General features: G+C 43.3%; 1 pseudogene; it reads left to right on the top strand.

Moving 5' to 3' along the window:
• The first annotated feature begins 2,786 nt into the window (after nt 1–2,786).
• LOC126019427 (uncharacterized) lies at nt 2,787–2,963 on the top strand (annotated as a pseudogene).
• The last annotated feature ends 9,721 nt before the right edge of the window (nt 2,964–12,684 follow it).

Genomic DNA, 12,684 nt, shown 5'->3' with positions numbered 1-12,684 from the left:
CAGGCTCAGTTGTTCAGGTCCAGGCTTTGCTCTGGCCTCTTCTTCATCATATCATTTTTGTGCTGTAGATTTTATTACGGGAACACACACTAGCACTTCCCACTTTCCACGAATCCTTTCTGCTGGGCTTGTTCTACATGTGAGCATATTATATTCATCCTCTGGCGTTGTACAAGGGTCAGTGAGTCCTCTGGGGATCCCTATTGTTGCCCCCTCTGTCCCCAAAGTCCCACACTTCTCACAAGCTTTCCTCACAAGACCATTAGATATCATCATTTGGCAGCTGGCGTGGACAGAGGGCCACCAGCCCCACATATTCTGAAGCTATGATATACTCTAATATATATATATATATACATACTCTAATATACTCTAACACATTTTGTTGTGTGTGTGCTACACCCAACTGTGCGCAGGGCTTAATCCTGGCTCTGTGCTTAGAAAACATTCCTGCTGGGGCTCGGGGTGCCAGGGATTGAAGCCAGGTCAGCCAAATGCAAAGTAAACACTCTGCCCAACTGCACTATCAATCTGGTCCCAGCTGTAACACACCTTGGAAGCCCAGATATGATGTGCAGAGAATGTACAGAACACTTCCTAGAGGGGCCACCGAAAGTAGGTGTGTGTTAGTGTGTGGGTGTGAGTGTGAGTGCGTGAGTACATGAGAGCTTGTATGAGTGCATGTATGTTTGTTATGTGTGTGAGTCTCTCTATGAATAAGTGTGTGGGTGTATATGTGTAAATGTGTGTGAGCATGTGTGAAAATGAGTATTTGAGAAAGAATGTGTGTGCTTTCTTTTCTTCTTGTTGTTTTTCTGTTTTTTTTGTTTTGTTTTGTTTTTTTTGGGTCACACCTAGCGCTGCTCAGGGGTTACTCCTGGTTCTACACTTAGAAATCGCTCCTGGCAGGCTCAGGAACCATGTGGGATGCCGGGATCCGAACCACCGTCCTTCTGCATGCAAGGCAAACACCTTGCCTCCATGCTCTCTCTCTGGCTCCTGTGTGTGTTTTCTATATTTAGGCCCAGGTAACATAGGCCTAATCAGATGACAGTGCTAAAAGGAGTGGACGGAGGCTATGCTTTGAGGTCTAGCTCCTTATCTGCAGCTTTTACCTAATCTCCAGACAAGAAGACCTGGACAGACTCATTCTAGCTTGTGGGGAGAGTTTTCACTCCCTTTTCTCCCCACTTGTCTCCTTCCTTTCCTCCCTGTGTCCCCAACTTGGCCTATGTGCATGCTTTGTAGAATATGTCCATCCTATTTGGGCCTAGGAAAGGATCCCAGGAGGAGGTTCTGTGTTCACCAGGCTGAGATGTCCACCAAGGAAAGCCACACAGTGAGTTGTGAAAATGGTCAGTGAATGGTGGGGCTTTGACCCATACTTTGTTGTCTTCCTTCTCATCTCCTAGAGTCTAGTCACAAGAAAGTGAAACATATTCTATTACATCTGGTTGGTCCCAGATCCTTGCCTCTGCCATGCAGCCTGGGAATCTTTGATGGTGTCTGTTCTTGGGGGGTTAGGACACGTGGGGGTATGTTCTTGGAGGACTGATACTTTTCCAGGGCCCAGTAATAGGAGAAGGCAAGGGGAGCCTTGTCATAGTAGTAGAGGGACTGTCAACTATGGTATATACAACACATGTTAGATACATGTAGTATGATACATAGATACACACGACATTAATACACACAATACATTATATATAAACATGCACAACATATTACATATAGGTACAAGTGACATGAGTTATAGACATAGAATCATAGATGCTTAGGAAGGATTTTACAGGGTACTGATTCTGGAGTTCTGGTTCTGCGATTCTGGTATTGAGCATGCGCCATTCCTAGCAGACTTATAGTTTTTCTCCTTGGTGCTAGGGTATCAGCAGCCCGGACACCTCTGTCTATTGGGATCTTTGTGAGTGTTTCTGTCCAGTGAGCTTTTGTATGGCTTGGACAGGCATGTCGTTGGGGGTGGGTATGAGCATGAGACCCAAAAGCTTTGGGTGGGTCTCACTTTCTTCTTCATGGAACTCTTGAGGGTGAGGAAAATGTGATGTCAGCTCCCACCTCTCTAGAAAACACAACCAAGACAAATTTGAGAGGTCCCAAGTCAGCTGGGATCAAAACTGAGTTCTGAGACATAAAAACCCTACGGATTAGTCCCAGGGGCAGCTGGGAGGTCCTGGAAATAGGAAATAAAAGGGCAGAAAAAGTTAAGTTATACTGAAACTAGCCTTGGCACAAGGGACTCAAGTCTAGGTAATTAGGGACACTTGAAAGGTCAGAGAGCAATGGGCCTGGGCTCACTTTTATTTTTAGGCGTGTGTGTGTGTGTGTGTGTGTGTGTGTGTGTGTGTGTTTGGGGGGTGGTTGGGCTCACAACCAGTGGTGCTCAGGAGAGATTCCATGCTCTGTCATCAAGGGTCACTCCTGTTAGTGCTTGGGTGATTATGTGGTGCCAAGTATTGAACCAGGGTCAGCTGCATGCAAGGCAAGTATCCTAAACCCTGTACTGTCTTTCCAGCTTTCAGCTCTTGCTACACAGAAAACCATCCTCAGGCTGGAGAGATAGCACAGTGGTAGGGCATTTGCCTTGCATGCAGCCAATCTAGGACAGATGGTGGTTTGAATCTTGCCATTCCATATGGTCCCCTGTGCCTGCCAGGGATGATTTCTGAGCGCAGAACCGGGAATGACCCAGGGAGTGACCCAATTGTAGCTGGCTTTGGTCACTCAAAAGTAAAATTAAATACATAAAGTTTAAAAAAATAAATTCTCTCATACTTACCTGGCAGGGGAGATACCATGATCACAAAGGTGGTTTTCCCAGGGTGAGGCTTATCCATTGCACTCCAGATGTGCTGACCCCTGCGATTTCCCCAAATGTGAGAAGCTCACTGCATAATTTGTGGTAGTGGGGGACTGCATTCACACTCTAAAAATAAAATTCTCCCCAAGTGAAATTAGTTAAATCAATAACTACTTGTTATTTCTCATGTATCTATAGGTTGACTGGGAACAGGCAACTTTGGCCAGTCACACTTGACTTTCATGCTCAGAGGCTAGGGTGGCTGGTTGCTGCCGGTGTAGAGAGGCCATCCAGCAATCCAGTACAAGCTTGTTCATAGTGGCTGCAGGAATCCAGGTAAGCAAGTGACAACACACAGCCCTCACCATGTCTTGACTGGGAATTGAGTTATTGTCAGTCCCATCATAGACTTTAGGTCAAACAAGGCCAAGACTTGGCTGAAAGTATTTGGAAAGATGAACTATTCCTGGATGAGGAAGCTCCAAAGTTGCACTGCAAAGGGAGGGTAGGGAAATGGGGCCATTTTTGCAAGGGATCAACCATACCATCATTGAACTGTGGACCATCACAAATCCTCCTTACTCCAACACCCTCTGTACAATCAGCCAATTTGACCTCACCTCCAAAACGCTGTGTCTACCTAAAGGGATCACCCCCCTGTGCCTTGACTGTGCTCCAGTCCACTGTTGCACACAAGTCAATATAATTCTTCAAAGTGGAAGCATGTTACTTGTTACTTTCCTCTGCCCAGAGGAGGGAGAGTATAGGGGCTAAGGCATTTGATCTGCATGCTGCTGAGCCTGGCTCAATCTCCAACGCCATTGAACAAGGGTTAGGAGTGACCCCTGAATAGTCAGGTGTGGCCCTTAAACGAAAACACAAGAACAAAGACTGTATCAATCACTCACCACTTAAGCAACAGAAACAGGGCCTAGAAATAGAAAATAATTCTAATGCAAGAACATTGCTTCATTCATGGGATGTCTGGACTAAGAAAGGCTACTGTGGAACACACCATACCACTCCCAAAAAACCATGTTGCTGGAGCATCCTGGGGACACTGGCTGCCACCTCCCCTGGTGGCCACTCTGCCGCCCCCACCTGGGTGAACACGCCACTCACTCTCTCTTCTTCCTTGCAGTGTTCCTGTAAATTATAAGACCTTTTGGGGAGCATCTGACTGGCCGAATCTCAAGTTTAGTAAGAGGGAGTGAAGAAATTAATTTCTAGGTTGAGGCAGTCAGCGGGGATTTCCTGGGCACTTGGATCCTGGACTTACAGTTGTTTTTGACCTTAATCTTGCTTAGGAGACTTTCCAAGGCTTCCAGAGACTGAGTGGGTGCGTACTTTGGAATCTCCTCCTTTCTTTATCTTCCCTTCTCTTCCCTACTTTTCCTTTCCCTTCCTTTTTCCCCTGCCCTATGCCAAGAATTGAAACTAGGGTCTCACATGGGCAAGCAAGGCAAGTGCTCTATGGCTGAGCTACACCCTAGGCCCTGTGAATGTTCTTCTTGTAGTATTTTGAGACAGGCACACAGTGTTGCTCTGGGGACTCACTGTTGGGAATCATGCAACATCATGGATGGAACTGAGACTCCCACATGCAAAGCATGTGCTCCAACCCTTTAAGTCAGTATATTGGTCCTGTTGGAGTCGACTTTCAGTCCACTGTCGCCAACTTAAACTCTGGTTTAAGTGACAGGTAGTAAGAATAGAACTGTTACACCATCACTACCACCACCACCACCACTCCTCCTCCTTTCTCTTTTGTCAGGACCTCTAAAAAAATAAAAGAGAAGTAGGTCAGAAGCAAAGAGCATGACCCAATTCCTCTGTAGTTATTCCTGGAAAAGGGCCAAGTGGCACAGTGCAAGAGAGGGCGGAGTCTCCCCACTTCCCACCACCCCTGCCAGCCCTGGGACAAAAATTCTCCTGCTCTCTGCTCGCCCAGCCCAGCCCATCCCGTGTTGCGCCCTGTCTCAGCTCTGCATTCCACGTCTGAACCCCCGAACCCCGCTTGGCTGCCTGTTGGGCCCTCTTGCTGCCCTTGGATCCTGTTGGGGATCTTGACAATTCGCGAAGAGTTCTCCATCCCCCTCCCCAGCTTGCTTGTGAAAATCCTCCAGGGTCACTTTGGCCATTTTTAGGGGGCAAAAGGGAGGGAAGTCGGGGTGAAGGGAAGGCGTTGGTTCCGTGGATGATTTCTGTAGCCACCTTTCTGGACCTCGAGGGTCTGTCACCAGAAGAGAATCACACCTGCGCTTGGGGCCTGGAGAGCGGCTCTGGCCATTCCACTAAAAGCAGATGTGACTTTGCTGCCTGAAGCTCCCCACAGGACTTCCCTCACTTGTCTCTGTGAACCCCGTAACTGTGATGTTTCATGATTAAGTTTCTGTCTTGCATGTCCTGCACTCTCTTTGCACACTGCAGTTCTCAGGATCAGCCGTGTCACTAAAATGCCACTAACACTTTGCTGCGGCACCTAGAGTCTCAACTGTCCCCAAGTCTCAACCAAGTCTCAACTTTGTCCTCAAAGCCAGGAGTTTCTTTCTCCACCTCACACTACCCCTGTCTCCTCCCAAACCATTCACTTCCTTGACCAACCAAGACACTTGCTACTATTTGTGCCTGGAATATCCTTTTCTCAATTTTGGTATGCGTATTGTCAGCACCTTCTCAATTCTTTATAACTCATTTTAATTATTGTCTCATAAAGAACCTTCCAGGACAACATATAGTTCCTTTCTATTTATTTATTTATTTTTGTTCCCTTTAATAGTAATAAGGCAATCTTTTGTTTTGTTGCCACAGCTGGCAATGCTCAGGGCTTACTCCTGGCTCTGGGCTCAGGGATCTTTTTTTTTTTTTTTTTTTTTTTGTTTTTGGTTTTTGGGCCACACCCGGTAACGCTCAGGGGTTACTCCTGGCTATGTGCTCAGAAGTTGCTCCTGGCTTGGGGGACCATATGGGACACCGGGGGATCGAACCACGGTCCGTCCAAGGCTAGCGCAGGCAAGGCAGGCACCTTACCTTTAGCGCCACCGCCCGGCCCCCCCTGGGCTCAGGGATCTTTGTTTTTGTTTTTATTTGTTTGTTTGTTTGTTTGTTTGGTTTTTGGCTTACACCCGGCGGTGCTTAGGGGTTACTCCTGGCTCTACACTCAGAAATCGCTCCTGGTTGGCTCAGGGGACCATATGGAATGCTAGAATTCAAACCACCGTCAGTCCTGGATTGGCTGCTTGCAAAGCAAACACCCTACTGTTGTGCTCTCTCTGGCCCCTGTTTTTGTTTTCATTTTGGGGTCACACTGCCAGTGTTCAGAAATTACTGGCAGGCTGGGGGCCATATGGGATGTAGGGGATCGGACCTAGATTGGCTGTGTGCAAGGCAAAAGCCCTTCCTGGTGTGTTATTAGTTCGGCCCCTCAGGGATAAATTTTTTTTTTCGGGCCACACCCGTTTGATGCTCAGGGGCTATTCCTGGCTATGCGCTCATGGGATGCTGGGGGATCAAACTGTGGTCCTTCCTTGGCTAGCACTTGCAATGCAGACACCTTACCTCTAGCGCCACCTCGCCGGCCCCTCAGGGATAATTTTTGGCAGGCTTAGGTGACCATAAGTGATGTTGGGGATTGGATCTGTGAAAGCCAAGTCCTTCCAATTTACTATGTCTCCAGCCTCCAATAACCACAATACTTAAACATTATTTCTTTCAATAATTTGAAACAGTTTATTCTTTAAACTTAGATATATTAAATCTAGTTGAATTAGTTAAATTGAGTTATATGGTTCATATTGAATTGACAATGATATATCGTTTGAGTTTTGTCCCAATTTTATCATTTTCCGAAATGGCTGGCCAGTTGTCCCAATATATTTTATTATTTAAATGTGGACCGGAGTGATGGTGCAGAGTGATAAGGCGTCTTCCTTGGTGGCACTAGCCTAGGACAGACCTCGGTTTGATCCCCCCGAGTCCCATATGGTCTCCCAAGCCGGGAGTGATTTCTGAGCGCATAACCAGGCTTAACCCCTGAGCATCACCGGGTGTAGCCCCCCAAAGCAAGCAAGCAAACAAACAAACAAAACCAAACTAATATATATATATATATATATATATATTTTTTTTTTTTTTTTTTTTTTTTTTTTGGTTTTTGGGCCACACCCAGCGGTGCTCAGGGTTACTCCTGGCTGTCTGCTCAGAAATAGCTCCTGGCAGGCACGGGGGACCATATGGGACACCGGGATTCGAACCAACCACCTTTGGTCCTGGATCGGCTGCTTGCAAGGCAAACACTGCTGTGCTATCTCTCCGGGCCCCCAAACTATATTTTTATCAGTGTTTTAAGATGAGGTAAAATCTTTGTAAATTAAAATTTTACTCACATTTGAGTATTTTTGTGTGCTGCCATTCAGTACTTTTGTGTGCTGTTCACTGCCCTTGGTTTATTTAGTTAATATTTTTCTGTAATATTATTATTTAAATATGGAGGACATATAAATTGTTTTTAGTGTCTGGGAATATTAAACTCCTTATTTCATTATTTAAAATTTTTCTCTTAATATATTAGCTTTTTTGTAGTGGTCAAGTTATGTAATTTTCAATACTGGTAATGATGGTTTCCCATGTACCTAATTCCATAGTGTACCTGAAATGGAAACTTTAGGGGCAGAAGTGGGAATCTTCTGAGTGATCCATTTTGGGAGCTGGACAGAAATAAATAAGTCATAAATCACAAAGGTATGACAAGAACAGAACAAATGAGAAGTCTAATCAGGTTGATATAATAGGAATGAGGTCATAGAAAGTAAATGTTCATATTGAACTTAAAACAGATGATACTAATTGTTATATATGAAAGCATGTCCAGAGATTATTTTCTCTGTCTGTTGTCCCATCTTTACCTTCCAGGTGGGGACGCTATTGAGAGCCTAATAAATAGTCTGGGAGCAAGGTGCTCGGGGTCTTTTGGTAGAGTTTACTAGTTGGCTCCAGGTGTTTTATGGACTCTACACCCAACCTTCTTACCCCTTTACCCTCCTGTCTGTTGGATAAATATTACCAAGATCTTCCCCCAACAAGGGGCTAGGGGAATGGGAATCAATTTCTCATTCTGGGAGCTCTTTGAGGATGCACCGATAACCAATCAAGGTGTAAACGGGACCCTACATTAATCACTGGTTTACCAAATATGTATAGGTTAGCAGCAGTGTTAACAACCATTGTGGATGCAAAATGAAAAATGTTTCCTTGAAACATGTAGCCAGTATCTAACTTATTAAAGCATTTGTGACTAGTATTCAGGGCTCAACCCCAGTGGGCAATAGCCATGTCTATATGCTATATGCAAAATAAAACTAGGTTGGCTCCTTCATACTTCTCAGTTTTCACTGCTTTCTTGGTCAGATTTCTGTAACCACCAGATAACCCAGATATTCACCTTCCTCCCTCTAAGGTCCTATTGCACTTCCCTTTCACTCCTTACCTCACACAAACTCAGTTCTCTCATTGTGCTGCCTTTGGCTCTTTGTTGCTACCTTGCTGTGTGTCTTTAATGCCCACATATGAGATAGATCATCTTGTATCTAGCTTTTTCCTTCTGACTCACTTCACTTGGCTTGATATCTTCTTGTTCCATCCATGCTGTAGCATGAGTGTGTGTGTGTGTATTATATATATATACGTTATATATATACACCACAATTTCTTGATCCATTTATTCATAGTTAAGCATTGGCATTGTTTCTATATCTTGGCTATTGTACAAAGCACAGCAATGTATATAGGTGTGAATATATGCTTTTGAACTAATGTTTTGGGAATAGATACCAAGAAGTGGCCTATCTGGGTCATATGTGACTTCTATTCTTTTGTGATAGATCTCTATGTTGCTTTCCATAGAAGCTGAACTAAATGGCATTTCCACCAAAATTAGGGTTCCTTTCTCCCCACAACCCCACTAAACACTGGCTACTCCCGGACTTTTTGATATACGCTATTATCACTGGCATGTGGTGATATCTCAGTGTTGTTTCGATTTGCATTTCCCTAATCACCACTTTTTCATTTGCAGATTGGTCATCTGCATGTTTCCCTTGGGTCCTATTCATCTCTTTTCACTATTTGTGGATTGGATTATTGGATTCTTTCTGTTGAGCTTTGTGATTGCTTTATAGATTTGGATATTAGCTCTTTATCTAATTATCATGTGCAAATATTTTCCCATTCTGTAAGATGTCCTTTCATTATTACAGCTTGAGTTTGTTCTGCTGTCCAGAAGGTTTTAATTTGATGTAGACCCACTTATTTAAATTTTGTTTTTGCTTGCTTTGCCTCTGAGGTCATCTCATGAAGACACTTCTGCATCAATTTCCTGAAGAATTCTGCCAATGTTTTCTTCAATGTATTTTATGGATTCTGGTTTTGTCTCAAGGCAAGGTCTTCGATTCACTTTGAGTTTACTTTTATGGAAAGTGTTAGGTACAGTTTAATTTCATTTTTTAACATGATGCATTTTTCCCCTTAGGCAATAGGTACTGATGCTTGGCAGACTGCTTCCTGCTCTGTGTTCAGGGGTCACTTCGACAGCTTGCTGAGAGATCATGAGATGTAGGAGATCAAACCTGGGTCAGCTGTGTGCAGAGGAAGTGCTTTAATCCTGGTACTATCTCTATGGCCCTCACAACAGTAAATTTGGGAGGGGGGCACATCCAGCAGCACTCGGGTTACTCCTGGCTCTGCACTCAGAAATCACTCCTGGCATGCTCCGGGGACCTTATAAAATGCTGGTAAAACCCGTGCCCGCTGGGTCAGCCGAGTGAGTGCAAGGCAAATGCCCTACCATTGTGCTATCACTCCAGTCCCACAGTATTAAATTCTTATTTATATGTCAACTTTTCCTCCTCCTGTCTTTAAAATGTGTCTGTTACTCTTTTTGCTTTATTACTATAGTGATCTTTGTTCCAACTAGTAACTACATATTCTCCTATCTTGTATCTGTTATATATATGTTTGACTACAAATATCAATAACTGCATTAAAAGACAGATCACCAAATGAACAAATAGGGGCTAACTTTAGACATTAGGAAATAAATTGAAAGATAAACAGTAGCTGGTATTGTATTAGAGTCACTTAGCACCCAGATTCTTACCATAGTTTTGTTCTTTAGCACTTGATGTTTCTCCCCACATTTATTCTCTTCTGGTCACAAAATAACCCCTTGGCATACTAGGCATCACAACCACATGTCAGATTAGAAAACCCGTGTTTCCTCCCGTGAGAGCAAAAATTTTCCCAAGAGTCTCTTAGCAGATTTCCTTTCCTGGCTCTTTATCCAGAACTGGGTCAAAGCTCTTGCTTCCAAGAAGTTTGGAAAAGAAAGGGAAGATATATAAAATGGTTAATTTTCTGCAATCCACTTAACTGGGGAGAGAAACACTCACATATTTGGCCAAACATTGTCCTGGGTATTTCTGTGAGGGTAGACTTAGATGAGAAGAGCATTTAAAAGAACTATAGATTGTGGGGCCGGAGAGATAGCATGGAGGTAAGGCATTTGCCTTTCATGCAGGAGGTCATCGGTTCGAATCCCGGTGCCCCATATGGTCCCCTGTGCCTGCCAGGAGCAATTTCTGTGCCTGGAGCCAGGAATAACCCCTGAGCACTGCCGGATGTGACCCAAAAACCACAAAAAAAAGAAAAAAAGAAAAAAAAGAAAAGAACTATAGATTGAATAAAGTAGATCACCTTCCCTGATGGGAGTTGGAAACAGGAATAGGATAAAAAGGCTGTAATTTTCTCAAGTAAGAGAATTTTTTCTGGCCGATGCCTTTAAGTCAGGACATTGTTTCTCCACTTTCCCCTCTTTGCCTTTTGACTCAAGCTGAAACTTCTGTTCCTGAAGCGTGAACCTTTAGTTGAAGCCTCTTCATAGACTTCCTTCATTCTCAGGCTTTTGGACTTGAATTCAAATGACACCATCAACGCTCCTCTCCTTGGGCCTTCGGATTGCTGACTCACTCTGTAGATTGGAAGGCTTGCCTTCCTCCAGGATGTACTAGCCAATTCCTTATGATAAATAATTAAAGACAGATTAAAGATATATGTAAACATATCCTATATTTCTGTTTCTCTGGAGAAATAATATAGAGTCATTCTGTCATGGTTGACTCAAATCATTGCTATTCTGTAGAAATATAAGAAGCATCATATAATTCATCATTTGTGGGGGGCTTCCGAGCAGGATTTAGGTGGTCACTAGGGCCTCTCAGTCAACTAGTCTGGCTTAATAGTTTTGCATCATTTTGCTGATTAGGTTGGGTGCCACCAGGACAATTCTGGTGGTGCTGAGGATCATTGTGTTGCAGAAGTTGGAACCAGCCCTGTGTACAAAATGTATATGATTCTGGCCATTAAGCTTCTCCCTGGCTTCTCCCCAAGTTACTGTGTGAGTCACAGTATGAACATAGTTTACAGTGTATAGCAACATGGCTTGACTCACATATACTGTGAAATGATGAAATGATAGCTTGGTTAATAATAAATTGAATTAATATCCATGATCTCAGATGAAATGTTGGGCCACATCCAACAGCACTCAGGGGTTGAAATGAAAAGCAAAAATAAAAAATAGGTGTTTTCCTTGTGATGGGTGGTAATTCTTATTTTGTTTTGTTTTGTTTTGTTTTGGGCCACACCCGGCAGCGCTCAGGGGTTACTCCTGGCTCTGTGCTCATAAATCGCTCCTTGCAGGCATGGGAGACCATATAGGATGCTCAGATTTGAACCATCGTCTGTCCTGGGTTGGCTGCATGCAAGGCCTTACCACTGTGCTACCTCTCTGGCCTCTGATGGTAATTCTTAAGTTCACTTTTAAAAACAGCTTTAAACATACTAACAGCAGTGTTAATATTATTGTCATATTACACACCAAACCCCTGGCCCTTAGTTTTCTCATGATTAAAATTGAAATTCTGTACATTTTGATCATCTTCCTCTAATCCCCTACCCTACCCCCTCCTCTGGTCAACACAAATCTGCTCTTTTTTCTATATATTTCGTTGTTTTGTTGTTAGCAGGTTCCTTTTATAAATGATATCAAAAAATATTTGCCTTTCTGATTTAGTTCAGTTAGCATAATGTCCTTTTAGTTCATTTAAGTTGTTGTGACTAGCATAATTTCCTCTTTTAAAAAAAGATGGAATATTATTTCATTATAAATATAATTATGAATTATTTAATTATAAATATATACTGTTACTTTCTACCTGTTTGTTGAAAGCTCCCTGGGTTGTTTCCATGTTTCAGATATTGTCGACATGACTGCATATATTTCTTTTATGGAGTGCTTTTGTTTCCTTGAGATACAGGAACAGAAGTTATTGATCCTATTGTAGCTTTATTTTTAATATTTTGAGGAACTTCTATCCTATTTTTCATAGTGGCTGCACTCATTTACATTTCCACCAAGAGCGGATGTACAAATGCTCTCTTTAGCCACACCCTGACTAGCATTTATTACCTTATTCTTTTCAAGATGGTCTTACAAGTGAAGGGGGCAGAGTTCCTGTGACTTTGTTTTGCATTTTTCCTAAAGATCAATGATGTTGCACAAATTTTCATGTATCTGTTGGTCATTTGTATATATTGTTTGGAAACATTTTTCCTTAGGTCCTTTGCACTTTTAAAATTTGTGGTGCTGGGGATCTAATCCAGGGCCTCATACATTTAAGGCATACATTTTCCAATGAACTGCATTTTTTGTTGTTGTTGTTGCTTTTTGGGTCACACCTGGCAGCACTGAGGAGTTACTCCTGGCTCTGCACTCAGAAATCGCTCCTGGCAGGCTCAGGGGACCATATGGGATG

This window comes from Suncus etruscus, chromosome 9 (genome assembly GCF_024139225.1).
Source record: "Suncus etruscus isolate mSunEtr1 chromosome 9, mSunEtr1.pri.cur, whole genome shotgun sequence".
In the NCBI taxonomy this organism is placed as follows: domain Eukaryota; kingdom Metazoa; phylum Chordata; class Mammalia; order Eulipotyphla; family Soricidae; genus Suncus; species Suncus etruscus.
Note: the sequence above shows the minus strand (reverse complement) of the source record. Positions and strands in the feature narration are given on the sequence as shown.